Raw genomic sequence first — 12,640 nt, 5'->3', positions numbered from 1 at the left:
CAACATTTAAAAAACTAAAACGCAGGGTAATGCTGGAAAAAGACAAAAAATGCGGGAAACCGCTTCCATTGATTTTCAGCGTTTTCCTGTGTTTTAAACCACTTGAACCCTAAACGCGGTAAAACACGGCATAGATGTTTTCCAGTGTTTTAAAGGCAAGCTTTAAAATGCTAATAAAAGTGCATAAAACACATATAAATGCAGTAGGAACGTTTACATGCGTCCGTGTAGACCCAGCCTAATATAGTCAAAAACTGCAATGGTTAGTCATTCACAGGTACATAGCAAAGAGCTAGTATGCATGCAAGAGCGGTAAGCAGCACTGCGAGTCAAAGCATTTGCAATCACTCCCTTATGTTTGCGTGCCAGTTCTCTATAGGAAGAGGAAAACAAGCGCATGGCCAGAAGCATCATATCACTTTCAGGATCTGTGCTGCAACCACAACAGCAATGCAAACTGAACCACTTGCACCTTGTGGTCCGCAGTCGCTCTCATACAGGTAAATAGGAGCGGCTGAACATGCAGTACAATGCTGCAGTTTACTGCATGTCTGAAAGGAGTTGCATAAGTCGCTAAGTTTCATTTAAAAATCTGCAAAAACCCATTAAAGACACCATTTTAAAAGTGGATTTGATCGCCCAGTCCACAATCCCAAAAATGATCTGACCTTCTTTATATACAAAATGAGTAGAGGAGCGTTTAAAAATGAAATGATGCTAAAGCCGATTGCTTCTCCCTGCTGGCCAAAACGTGAGGCTGTAGATATTTTTAGTTTGTAAACATAGTTTATTGGCATTGGGCAGACCGCCAGTTCAGCCGTCCTTATATTCATATCTTTATATGTACAGAGCCCCTTTATGTTTTGTCAATCTGATGGAGAAATGACACTATAAGAGAGAAATGTGACTGAGCAGAGTGTATGCAGGAGCGTGTCACACCTTAGCCTCTGTTAGGCGAGTTTTTGGTTCTATCTACCAGCTAGCCATCAGGAGAGGTGATATCTCCACAGTTTGAATGCCAGGGATGTCAGCAGTACACAGACTCTTCTCTGATCTTTCCTTACAAACGGGAAGCATTTTTTTTTCTCTTTGCTGGCTTGCAAGTTATTTTAATCTTTGCAGCCTTACAACAGCCAAGCAGATGCTGCAGATTTTGGCCGGCGTTGGAATTCCATCTGATGCAACGCAGCAAACACCTCCAGCATAAACTGCGCGTGACATTCCAGCCCCATGCTACACCATACCCCACTTATATGTATGTACACACAGACTAAAATTATTACAGTAAAAGCATACAAATAAACAGACAACATTAAAAAAACAGTGCCTTGGAATGGTCAAGCTTATTGGATGAGCTCAAACTTCAGGCAAAAAATACGTAAAAACAAAAAAAAGCCCCAATACTCACAGAACTACAGGACAGGACTACAGAATAATCACGCTGTATTTTGTAGAGATCTGAGAGTGAGAAGTTTACCAAAAGGCACTGGAGAGGGCTGACACCACAATAAAATGCTGTATGTTGTTTGCTCACAAAGGGAGCCAAGAGCATTTCTGGCATACCATAACATTTGTTCTATATCTGCAGGGTCTTTAAAAGGGATAAAACATGAAAAAATGTATTGCAGATATGTACTGTATTTTTCTTTGAATTTCTTAAGGCATATTAAACCCCCCCCTTTGGAACAGACTTGTCATCTGTGATTTTTGGAGATTTCTTATTACTTCCTTTACGGTCAACAGTAAGTTCTTTACAGTAAAGAGTGTCACCAAATGTCCCCAAAATATTGAATTTCCCATTCCCTTTGTGATGTCCATGACAATGTCTGTACACTTCATAGAACATACGGTCCCTATAGTGGGACCAAGCCCTAACTTGCATGACAACTCCCCCCCCCCCCCCCCCCATATTTAGTATACTCTTTAATTGGATTAAAAGCCATTCAAGCAGTAGCCTCCTGAAGGGTGGGGATTTTTACCATGTGTCACACAAGACTCTATACTAGAACATTAATCAGTTTGGGAATTGCTATCATCACATTCTAGTCATTCGTATGAGATCATTACTGTCCTACTAATAGAGAACAGGAGCATTGTGAGCTATCCTATGTTGTCACAACGGTCTTAAACAATTTGAACTTCCATAAGGTTTTGGGCTTTTAGCCAAAGGAAAAAAAGAAAAAAAAACCTTTGAATGACAACTTTGAAACAACTGTGTTGGCTGTAAAAGTCAGATGTGAAATATGGAATTTTAGTTTTTGCTCCCCCTTATCGGCGGTATTGATCTCAGATCCTTGGCACGATCTCTTCTAACCAAGTCAATTTTCTGCCTTTCCAGAAACTGCAGTGACTAGCTGCCTAGTGATATCCCTTAATGACGAGCCGAATCTTCAACAAATCTATAGTAAACAGGAAGCTAAGATAATGCAGACACCGTGCAAATGGAATTACTGACTCCTTTCATGATCGATTGCTTTTTTGTTGTTTTTTTTATCTATTTATTTTTTTGGGAAAAAGGTCATTTTAGGCAAACAATATTTAAAGTCATTGAGATACAGGAAAAGAATCTGGACAGTCTAACAGAACTAGGTTTAACCCCCTCAGCCGCAAAAACAAGTTTGGAATGGGTGGGGACTTCCAGTGAACTGAGACAACCCATCTGTTCGGCATATCACACCCTGACTGCAGTCTGGAACTGTGTTTGGGCAAAGGACTGAATCTCACTGCTTTGTTCACACACACATTCCTTTGGGATGACAAGCACTGCCCACTGGGTTTCTAAGGGTTGGGGCCTGTGGGATTGTAGAACTTTACCCACTCCCCCCATCTGCTCCCCACTAGAGTGACTCAGCTGACAAATATTTCAGGCCAATTATAAATCGTTTAACCCGTCCCATACCAGGTGGAGACGACTTTAACAAAACCAAACAGAGCCAAGTTGTCACACATCTGCCAAGGTGAACTGCAAGTTGTGATTAGTTTGTGCACCACAGCAATGCTTGAAATGCACAACTATGCCACACGACCGGACAGGAAAGGCCACAGGTAAAAGCCTAGATGAAAGACAAACAGCATTATTCTCTTAGATTGTAAGCTCTTCGGGGCAGGGTCCTCCCCTTCTGTGTCACTGTCTGCATCTGTCATTTGCAACCCCTATTTAAATGTAAAGCACTGCGTAATATGTTGGCCTGTTTAATTATAAAAATAATAATTATTATGCAGGAGAAATTATTTATAGGAACTAAGTTGTAATATACCAGGGCCAGGCTATGAGAGAAGATTGTAATATTTGCAAAGGGCAGATATGACCGACAGAGCATCAAGCAGAGAGGTTTCATTGGAATTACAAGACGGGCAATTTTAGGCAAGACAAGAAATCAATTTAATTGTTTATGAATTTAGAAACTCCTTGCTTGGAGCCCCGGGACTGCTATAGCTTGCCCCGCTTTGTTCAAGGGCGATATATGCAATCGTACTATGAAGTAGAAAATACTCTGCATTAAAGTGGGATCTATCATTAAAATTCACCATCTTAATGAATCAATAGGGCGCATGTTCTACATACATACCGATAACTGCAGGGTTCTCCCCAGGCCCATTTAGCTGGGCGCACCACCCGGCATTTTTCAGCACCCACCCGGCTGTATTTGGGTGGTTACTAAAGAGTTTGGTCACAATACAGGGGCTGCCACCCACCTACAATTTCTTCCCACCCGGCTTAAAAAAATTTCTGGGTTGAGCCCTGAACTGTGAATAAATACATTATGGGAATATTACATAGCAGACCTGATGTGCTCAATATGAAGCCTAAGATTGCACTCAGTGTTACCAAGGCAGCCCATACGATAACATTTATAATAATGAAAAATAAAACAACAACATTGTTATTTTTCCATCCACCCACAGATATCCGGGAGGGTAGGAATAAAAGATAAAAGTGCTACAATGTTAATTGTACTACAATCTTAATGCATTTCAAAATAAAGTCAAACTGAGACAAACCTAGGACATGGTTGGAATAATACACAGCACCATTTCCTTTTCTGATTAGCAACACTAGAAATAAACATTATAATGAGGGGGTCATGTAAGTAGACTACATTTTGGAAGAAGGAAATAAACATTGTTACCATATGGTTGGAAAATATCATTGAATTTCTCCCTGGCAAGGCTCTATTGTTCAACTCCAACAATGTACAATGATCATAGGGGAGTGGCATTACCTGGCAATGGGGGTCTAGAAAGATATCTCTAGACTTAAAGCTGAAATAAAATTGCAATTTTAAAAATAATTAGGCAGGTCACTATTGCAGAAAGGGGCAGGCGATGTCCCGCCTGCAATAATCCCTTCTACTTGCCTGACCACTTTGAATATCTGGCAAAAACTGAGCTGCGAATGCCAGGAATAAATGAACTCTCGCGTACCTGTGCGGGAGTTACATCATCCCGGCCCAGCCCATCACAATGGCCGAAGATTGTCTACAGAAAGAGATGAAAGGAGAAAATGGCGATAGGTATTGCGTTATTAATTTTACTTTAAATATCAAATGGCTCAGAGGTTAGCATTCTGGCCTTTGTAGTGCTAGGTCCCGGGTTCAAATCTCAGCCAGGGCACTATCTGCATGGAGTTTGCAGGTTCCCCCTGTGTTTGTGTGAGTTTCTTCAGGGTACTCCAGTTTCGTCCCAAAAACATGCAGTTAGGTTAATTGGCTCCCCCTCCCCCCAAAATTGACTTTAGACTGTAGTAATGACATATGACTATGATAACTATGATAGGGACATGAGATTTCAAGCCCCTTTGAGGGACAGCTAGTGACATGACTATTATTATTATTATTATTATTATTAATAAACAGGATTTATATAGTGCCAACATATTACGCAGCGCTGTACAATAAATAGGGGCTATGGACTTTGTACAGCGCTGCATAATACTATTCCATATTCCATAGCAATTCTTTCACTACAGAATTAGCCATCTTAGGGGCAACAATTTTTCTTGCTTCTAATTATGTTTGTACATCCTTGAGAAAAATGATGATCATTTAAAGCCTAATTTTGAAATGTAAATTGTATTCTAAAACAACGGACAACTCACATGCAACACAGTTTTTACTCATGCATGGGTCAATGCTGCTCAGCGTTGAGCAAAGATCAGCTCCAGGCAACAATTAAAATCATTCAGTGAACTTCCGAATCAATCCAGGAAACATTGTATCGTATCAACAAACTCATTCAATATACTTTAACCTGGGAGTAATACATGCTTTCCATGATTCCACTCAGCCAGATCAAGCAGGGCTATCACAGGGCATGCGTACTAATTTTTTAAGCTAGAGTGTACGTATTATTTGTCCAAATTACTGCTTCAATGGCAATCAGGGTATGTCTAACAATCTTCCTGTTGACTGAAATGGGATACTTATCACTTGGATTCTATTTAAAGCCATAAAACAACAGAGAACAGCCGGACAGATTTACGGAAACCAATACAAATCTAAAATTGATACTCATGACAACCAATGTAATATCTTTGATGTCCAAGATATGCATCATGTTCGCCAAGGTTTCTGCCACATACTGTAATAATAATAATCAAGCCTTGAGGTAAACATCTCGTACCATCTGCAATGCACAAGATAAGACAAAGCACATTGCTGGGAAATCTATCCCCGATATAATCCCGGTGCCTCTTCCTTTTAGTGCACTACACTTGTCTAGCAGGGTGGAAAATAACAAACGCTGACCCAACTACACAAGGAGGAGCAGCTATACGAAGGTCACTTGCAGTTCACGGGGTGTGATGGTGGATACAAACTATGGACAGACAGCAATCTGGAAATTAACAGATATAACACTAAAAAAATCAATTTTTTAAAACACATGCAAGTACTGATATTATATATCCGCATATCAACAGGTTTGTTGAAGCCTACATCAGCATTTATAAAAGAGATACTTTAATGGCATAAAGGGGTTCAAGGTCTAAAGTTCTAGAGTTGGAGTTTTTGTTAATGTGCCATCTAAAATTTTGTTGGTCAGGTTTGTCTCTTGCCCAAACCCCTTGATGTACCAATTGCAGCATAGCAGCAAAAGTTTTTTTTTTTGTTTTTTTTAATAACTATTGTGCCGAGCAGGACAGCACAGCAGAACAAACTTGGAAGAGCATAGCAATTCTGTGTCAAGAGCCCAGTAAATAACAGAAGGGAGGTTTGCTTGAGAGAAACATCTCTAGCATACATGGGAGACACCAATTATCTTTTCTAAGAACACAAACTGGCCCCATATAAAAAGCAGCCCTTCAACTTTCCAGGGGACGCCAGAAAATGCCTTGTAAAGTAATAAAAGTATGCTGCTCAAAGCTAGCCATACACTAGGCAATATTTTTTTTGAAAATGTCAATTGAAAACCAAATGTGCATGGCAGTTTGTGGTTGACTGGTTACCTATGCCATGAAAATTTAAACCAATTTTTCTGTCACAACCAATATATTAATTAGAAATATTTGTGAAATTGATCAACCATTGGAACAAGTTGATGGTATGTTGAATACTTTGCAAGGATCAAAATGAATCACTCCTAATTACAATCCTAAATATAAACTAGAGACCCTCTAAACTTTTATTTGCGGTCTGTGTTGCAAATTGAGAGATTTTTCCTTAAATTTGTGTTTACTCTTAAATGTTACTTGATAGGAGACAAACAGTAGGTGAGTAGAAATCTTCCACAATGGGGGCAATAAAAACAATAACCATATTCTTCCAAAAAACATTTTTAGGCTGGGAAGGAAGATGAAGGCAGGCGGCAGCCCATGTATTGTAACCTAACTTTTTTCAGTAATCAGCCAAAAACAGCCGGGTGGTTACTGAAAAGTGACAGGTGGTGCACCCAGCTAGAAGGGGATGGAGAGAACACTGCAATAATACTACTACTACAGTATGGAAGGATTAAAACCTCAGTCAGGATTTTATTGAGGTTTGTCTGCCCAATAAAAGAGGGAGCAAAACCTGGCACGTCTGGCCGGTGATGGAGTGACCTGGGCAAACGTGTAAGTATTTTTACAGCTCTGAATTAGCGATCCTCGCTGATGATGTGAACAGTGATGCAGTCAGTGTTCTTCATGATATTAGCCCTCTGACTTAGGCTACGTACACATGTCAGATGATTCTTGTCTGTGTACAGCGCTCATTGTTCGTCATTCATGGATCCGTCCTGGCGCAATAAAAGTGAAGGGGAAAGAGCGCTGTGGGGTGCTGATCCATAGCTCTCCCCGATCCCCTCTCCATAGAGCAGAATGGCACTTGTTCATGCATCTTTCAGACTTTTGTCACTGGAAATGATCTTCCCAAGGACAAATATTGAGTGTGTGTACGCAGCCTTAGTGGGTACCAAATTATGACACCTAAATATGCATTTAAGGTGTTTACAGAAGTAAATCCCAGGACATTGTTCACACCTCCACCCCACCACCCTTGAATCTGTCACATTCTATACATCTGGGTGGCATATAGGCACCCCATGCTGTATATAGGCACCCCGTTCAGTATAAAGGCGTGCATGAGCCAACAAAGTCATTCAGCATGTGCCAAGAACTGTAAAAGCTAGATGCACACAATCCAGGAATATAGTGATTGCTTTGGAACTTTCTAGCTACCCCTCTGTTGCTGAGGCTGTTCATCTGCAGTAAAGTTTTTTTTTTTTTGCCATGAACTGGTGTCACCGATGGATCTAAAAATAGTCACTGCAGCAAATCGCAGACACGGGATGTGGGATGCAGCAGCCACCGCGTGCTCATTACGGAGCCTTTATTTACATCATTGCATTAGCCTCTTTAACCCATTTAAGAATTGATGCTAATGCTCCCCACCCATTACAGTCATACCATCCATTAATCTCTGCTATGTGCTCCACATCACTAAAGGTTCAACTCACAGACACATATAAAGAACTGCAATGATAATGTGCACGGATCGGCTGTTCCATAGTAACCAGACCTCACCTTTGATTTTAATGTTCCTCCTATAAATTGAATCAATGTCATTATAAACAAGAGTAGTAAGAGTGTCCAGGTGTAACAAGATTAATGCGATTTACATTCCCGATATGAATATTTACAGGATGCTGCAAAAAGGGGGAGAAGGAAGGGAACGTATTCTTTTAACCTTTTCAGGTCACGGCAATTTCTGAGCTTCCTGGCAAAAGCGAGCTGTGATGTAAGTGATGCACAGCTCTTCCAAGGAAGGAAAATGTGCGGATCACACAGCGTTCTCTCCTGCAGTGTGCATAAAGCCAAGAAAATCCCTTTCTGCAGTCCAAATGAAAGTCAGACAATACAAGCACTTCTCCTCCTATTACACTCAGGCTTTCCCTCCCTCACCTGTATTCGTTTATGACTGGGGCCCCTGGTACATGCATGCATAGAAACAAATGTGTGCAAGGTAGCTTCTTCCCAGCAGGAAGCACCTACAGTAAGACTCCATGGAAAAAAATTGGATCTTGCCTTATTTTCAAAACACCTAACAATGCTTTGTAAATGTCATACTTTATCATAGACTGTACACATACATTGGATAACTACAATCTTCAGATTCTGAAATCATACGTGCAAATCCTACCAGAGTATTGTCTGCTGGAAAAGTATATGTTCTCTCAAGTTTTCCATGTTTTCACCCACAGTGGTAGGTTAACCGACTTCTGTGGGTGACTTTGTAAGCAGCAGCTACAAATCCCCCACCTATGGTAATTTGTAGCTGGGTACAATATAGGTTAAACATGGGCATACATGCCAATCAATGGGAGTAACCCATGAAGCTTGCTAAAGTTCACAGTGTCAACAATGGGACTTCAGCGCATTTATAGGATCGCTATAAATTCTTAAACCTTTTTCTTGTAACAAAAACACTTTAAGTGAGAGATCCTTTCCATGTATAAGGAAGGTCATGACTGATTTTAGCTGTTAGTCCTTCACCAGCACACTCTGCCCCAGTGAAATAAAAGTTCAAGGGCAGAAAACGAAGACCTAAAGCTACATTTTAATGCAATATTAAATTTGATTTTCTCTTCTAGCAGGTACATCAAGTATGACAAGTTCCTGTACTAAAGACCTAGGGTGGAACTGTACATCTTTTAGGAGCTGCAGAACAAACCGCAACTTACAATGCAAAAAAAAACCTAATCAGACTAGAAATAAAATCACATTACATCACAATAAAACTTAACTACATGCAAACAGCTAAATACACAGGTAAAGTAGATAGAAGCAATTTCACCTGTTAAAGGATTTGTTAATCTGCCCAGCTGGTCTTAAAGCGTACCTAATCTCACAATTTTCACTTTACATTAATAGGTAGAGTAAAAATTCTGCTCGTTTGTTTTTTTTTTTAATGCAAAAACCAGGAAGAGGAGGCAAAGATGGCGGCGCCGGCACAAAAACAGATACCAGGACGACGCAGGACCTGATGGAAAAGCCCTCCGGATCGATTGACTGCGCTGTGGGATTAAAGGTAAGTGAATTTTTTTTGTTTTGTGGGACCTTTCGAGTTTACTTCCTCTATCCACAGCCGTATGGGACGCAGTCAAGCTGGTGACCTGACTTTTATCTAAAGTAATGAAACCAGTTTCCCCAGCCTACTGACTGGACAATAAAAGAAGTATCAGCACACCAGTAACCTCTTCCTTCTACTCACTTTGGCCTCCTTAGCCTGTCAGCATGGCTCTCATAACCACAAGCACATTACAGCATTTTAAAAAAGGGTTTCCAGTACTGCTTCTAAGTTTGATAGTTGCTGCAAAGAAAATTACCAAGTAAATCTAACATGGCAACACTTGCCTAGATTGTAAGCTCCATGGGGCAGGGTCCTCTCCTCCTCCTGTGTCAGGGTCTGTATCTGTCTGTCTTTTACAACCCCTATTTAATGTACAGAGCTGCGTAATATGTTGGCGCTATATAAAAACTGCTTAATAACACATTTAATGTTTGTTTTTTTTAAAAATGCATTATTTGATGTTTTCCTCACATGCGATTGGAGCACATCAGTCCTCCCATTTAATTTGGAAATGTAAAAAAAGCAACAATTTGCATTTCCCCAAAAACAGGTTTTATTTTTTTTTCTAAATGAGAGCAGTAAGGTCAGGGAAGATCAGCGTGAGTATAAACTTAGCCCCCATTGCGAATGACTAATTAAAGCTTTTCCTGCAGCCACAATTAGAAATAAAAAAATTAGATTGTAAGAAACGTTTGGCAGAGGAACACACTGTTTTAAAAAGCGGAGATAGAGGAGGGAGAAAATTCATTCATTGCTAATATACAGCACAATTTAATCAACAACAAATGCTGGCAGGGAAGATATAAAATTGACTAATTAGCCACTAGCTGCAGGTCCTGGAAAGTCTTCCCGTGTCTGGGAGGTGCCTGATCTCTGCCATTCTTTCTGCGTGTTGAACATTTATTATATGTTGTATTTTTGGTGTTGTTTTTGCTAGGTCCAAGCAGATGTTGGGAGAAGTTAAATATTGTCAAGATGCAAGGACACCAAGTGCTGACAGGCAAAAGAGTAGTTGTACCCCCCACCCATATGATCTATGAATGCTCTCTAAACTAAAACCAGAAAAGGAAAACAGGTTTGCATAAAAAGAATAAGGCCCCATTCACACCGAATGAATTGCATTAAAGCATGGTAAACACTAACTGCATGTAAGACACCATCAAAGCGCAAACACACTGCAGTAAAATAAATAATAATAAAGTAAAAATAATATTAAAAAAAAAAAAAAAAAAAAAAAAAAATAAAAAAAAAAAAAAAAAAAAAAAAAAAAGAAGTAGAAAGACCTTGTTTGTTGTGCATTGAGGTGCACGGATTTGAACAGACTGCCTAATGCATTATTACACTGCAAAATTAAAGCCGAGCAATGAATAAAGCTGGTGGCAGGGGATGTCAAGGTGTTATATACAGGGCTTACTGAATATAAGATGCTGTGGTAATGTTGGTGTTAAGCCTCTATAAAGGCAAAAGTTGAAAACCAACGAAAAAAGGTATGAGTTAGGGATGGTAAGTCCAGGTAAGAAAGGGCTAGATGATGCCATGATGATAAGCCATGAAATGAGGTGGGCCCTAGCTAACTTTCTGCAGCCTTTATCTACATTATGAGAACCTTCTACTGTGAAGTGAAATTCAAATATGCAGTTTCAGTGTTGCAAAGCACTGCCATGAATTGTGTATGCAATGCTTTTTGAAGGCCTGGTATGATTAAATATTTGTGCAATGTGCTTTATTGGGTAGTTCATTTAAATTAATGAGCTGCCCTAATGCAATGCTTGCATAAGGCAAATGGCATTTCCGAAATATTGTCATATGGGAACATGCTTAAACACAAAGAGTAGATATGCATCAATACATTTCATTTGGCAGGTATAATGCTTGACATATTACTTCATCTGCAACACACCGAAACTAATGTTGCACAGATTAGCAGCAAGTAGTTAAAAAGCTCATTAACGCAAGATTAAAATTGTCCATGCCATTTGGCACTTAGAGCCACTACTATTAGAACACAAAGTCATTACCTAAACACAGAAATGACATATTCCAGTTCTTAGTTACAACATATAGACTTTTGGAGTGTGTAGAGACTTCACAAGGTATATCTGCAACCTTCTGTTTGTACACTTCAACAGATGGAGAGCAGAGCAGGAAATGACTGTCGATGAAATATTATTACTTGTGATGCAGATGAACAATTACAGCAGTTCTAATGGATAGCAAGCAAGCCTATTAGGTTTTCCTTATTCATCTAGAAGTAGCAATGCCATGCCAATGTGCACAAAAACAGCTTCATATCATATCCTGCAGGTGTGGGCAGATAAAACAAAATTCAGGAGCCAGACAGACACATCTAACAGAAAGGGAAGTTTTGTGAATCTAGTAGGATCCACAGTAAATACCTTCTACAGTTACATCACAGTATAGACACTGGAGAAACGTACTATATGGCATTAACATGTAGCTCTAAACATAACATTGTAGGGTAAATTAATGTGGAAAAGCCTCTGCCTAAGCCGCAGGATGAATCTTATTGTGCTGGGTGAATAATTATTTCAAAAGAAAACCTGTTCTGAGAGATTTCTCCCCCCCACAAGTACCAGGAAAGCTAAAGTATACTTACAATATAAGCATATAACAATTTTAATTCTGAAGACAAGGAAAGCTGGCTATGGTAGGAGTATACAGTTATACAATTCAATGTTCGTATGACTAGATATAAAACCCTCCCAACTTGTGGCAACGCCACACAACCTCAACAAATTGCTCCAGGTGTAATCAAACTATACTTTATTCGGGAACCTGTTATTGTCTTCAATGACTACACCCCAAACAACTACCAAATTATTAGTGGATATCTGTCCTCCACCCAGCTTGACATACAATAGCATGGTGAAGTCCTTGATTCCTTTGATATGCAATCATAACACAGTTTTCTCCTTCACATCTACGCCAATACAATTACACAAAGCTTGTCAGTAAACACCTTTACATAAGGAAGCCTGGGTAAGAAATAAAGGAATCAAATAACAGCATAGTACTATAGCTCAACCACAGCTTAAAAGTATCAGGTTTGGTAAACAGAGATGACAGGTCATTTG

The 12,640-nt window shown here is 39.7% G+C and overlaps 1 protein-coding gene across 1 annotated transcript in view; it reads right to left on the bottom strand.

The window, feature by feature from the left end:
• The window catches only part of IGF1R (insulin like growth factor 1 receptor), a 150,712-nt gene that overhangs the window by 116,272 nt on the left and 21,800 nt on the right, over nucleotides 1-12,640 (bottom strand). The gene's annotated exons all lie outside the window — the stretch shown is intronic.

Source organism: Pyxicephalus adspersus, chromosome 2, assembly GCF_032062135.1.
Source record: "Pyxicephalus adspersus chromosome 2, UCB_Pads_2.0, whole genome shotgun sequence".
NCBI lineage: Eukaryota > Metazoa > Chordata > Amphibia > Anura > Pyxicephalidae > Pyxicephalus > Pyxicephalus adspersus.
Note: the sequence above shows the minus strand (reverse complement) of the source record. Positions and strands in the feature narration are given on the sequence as shown.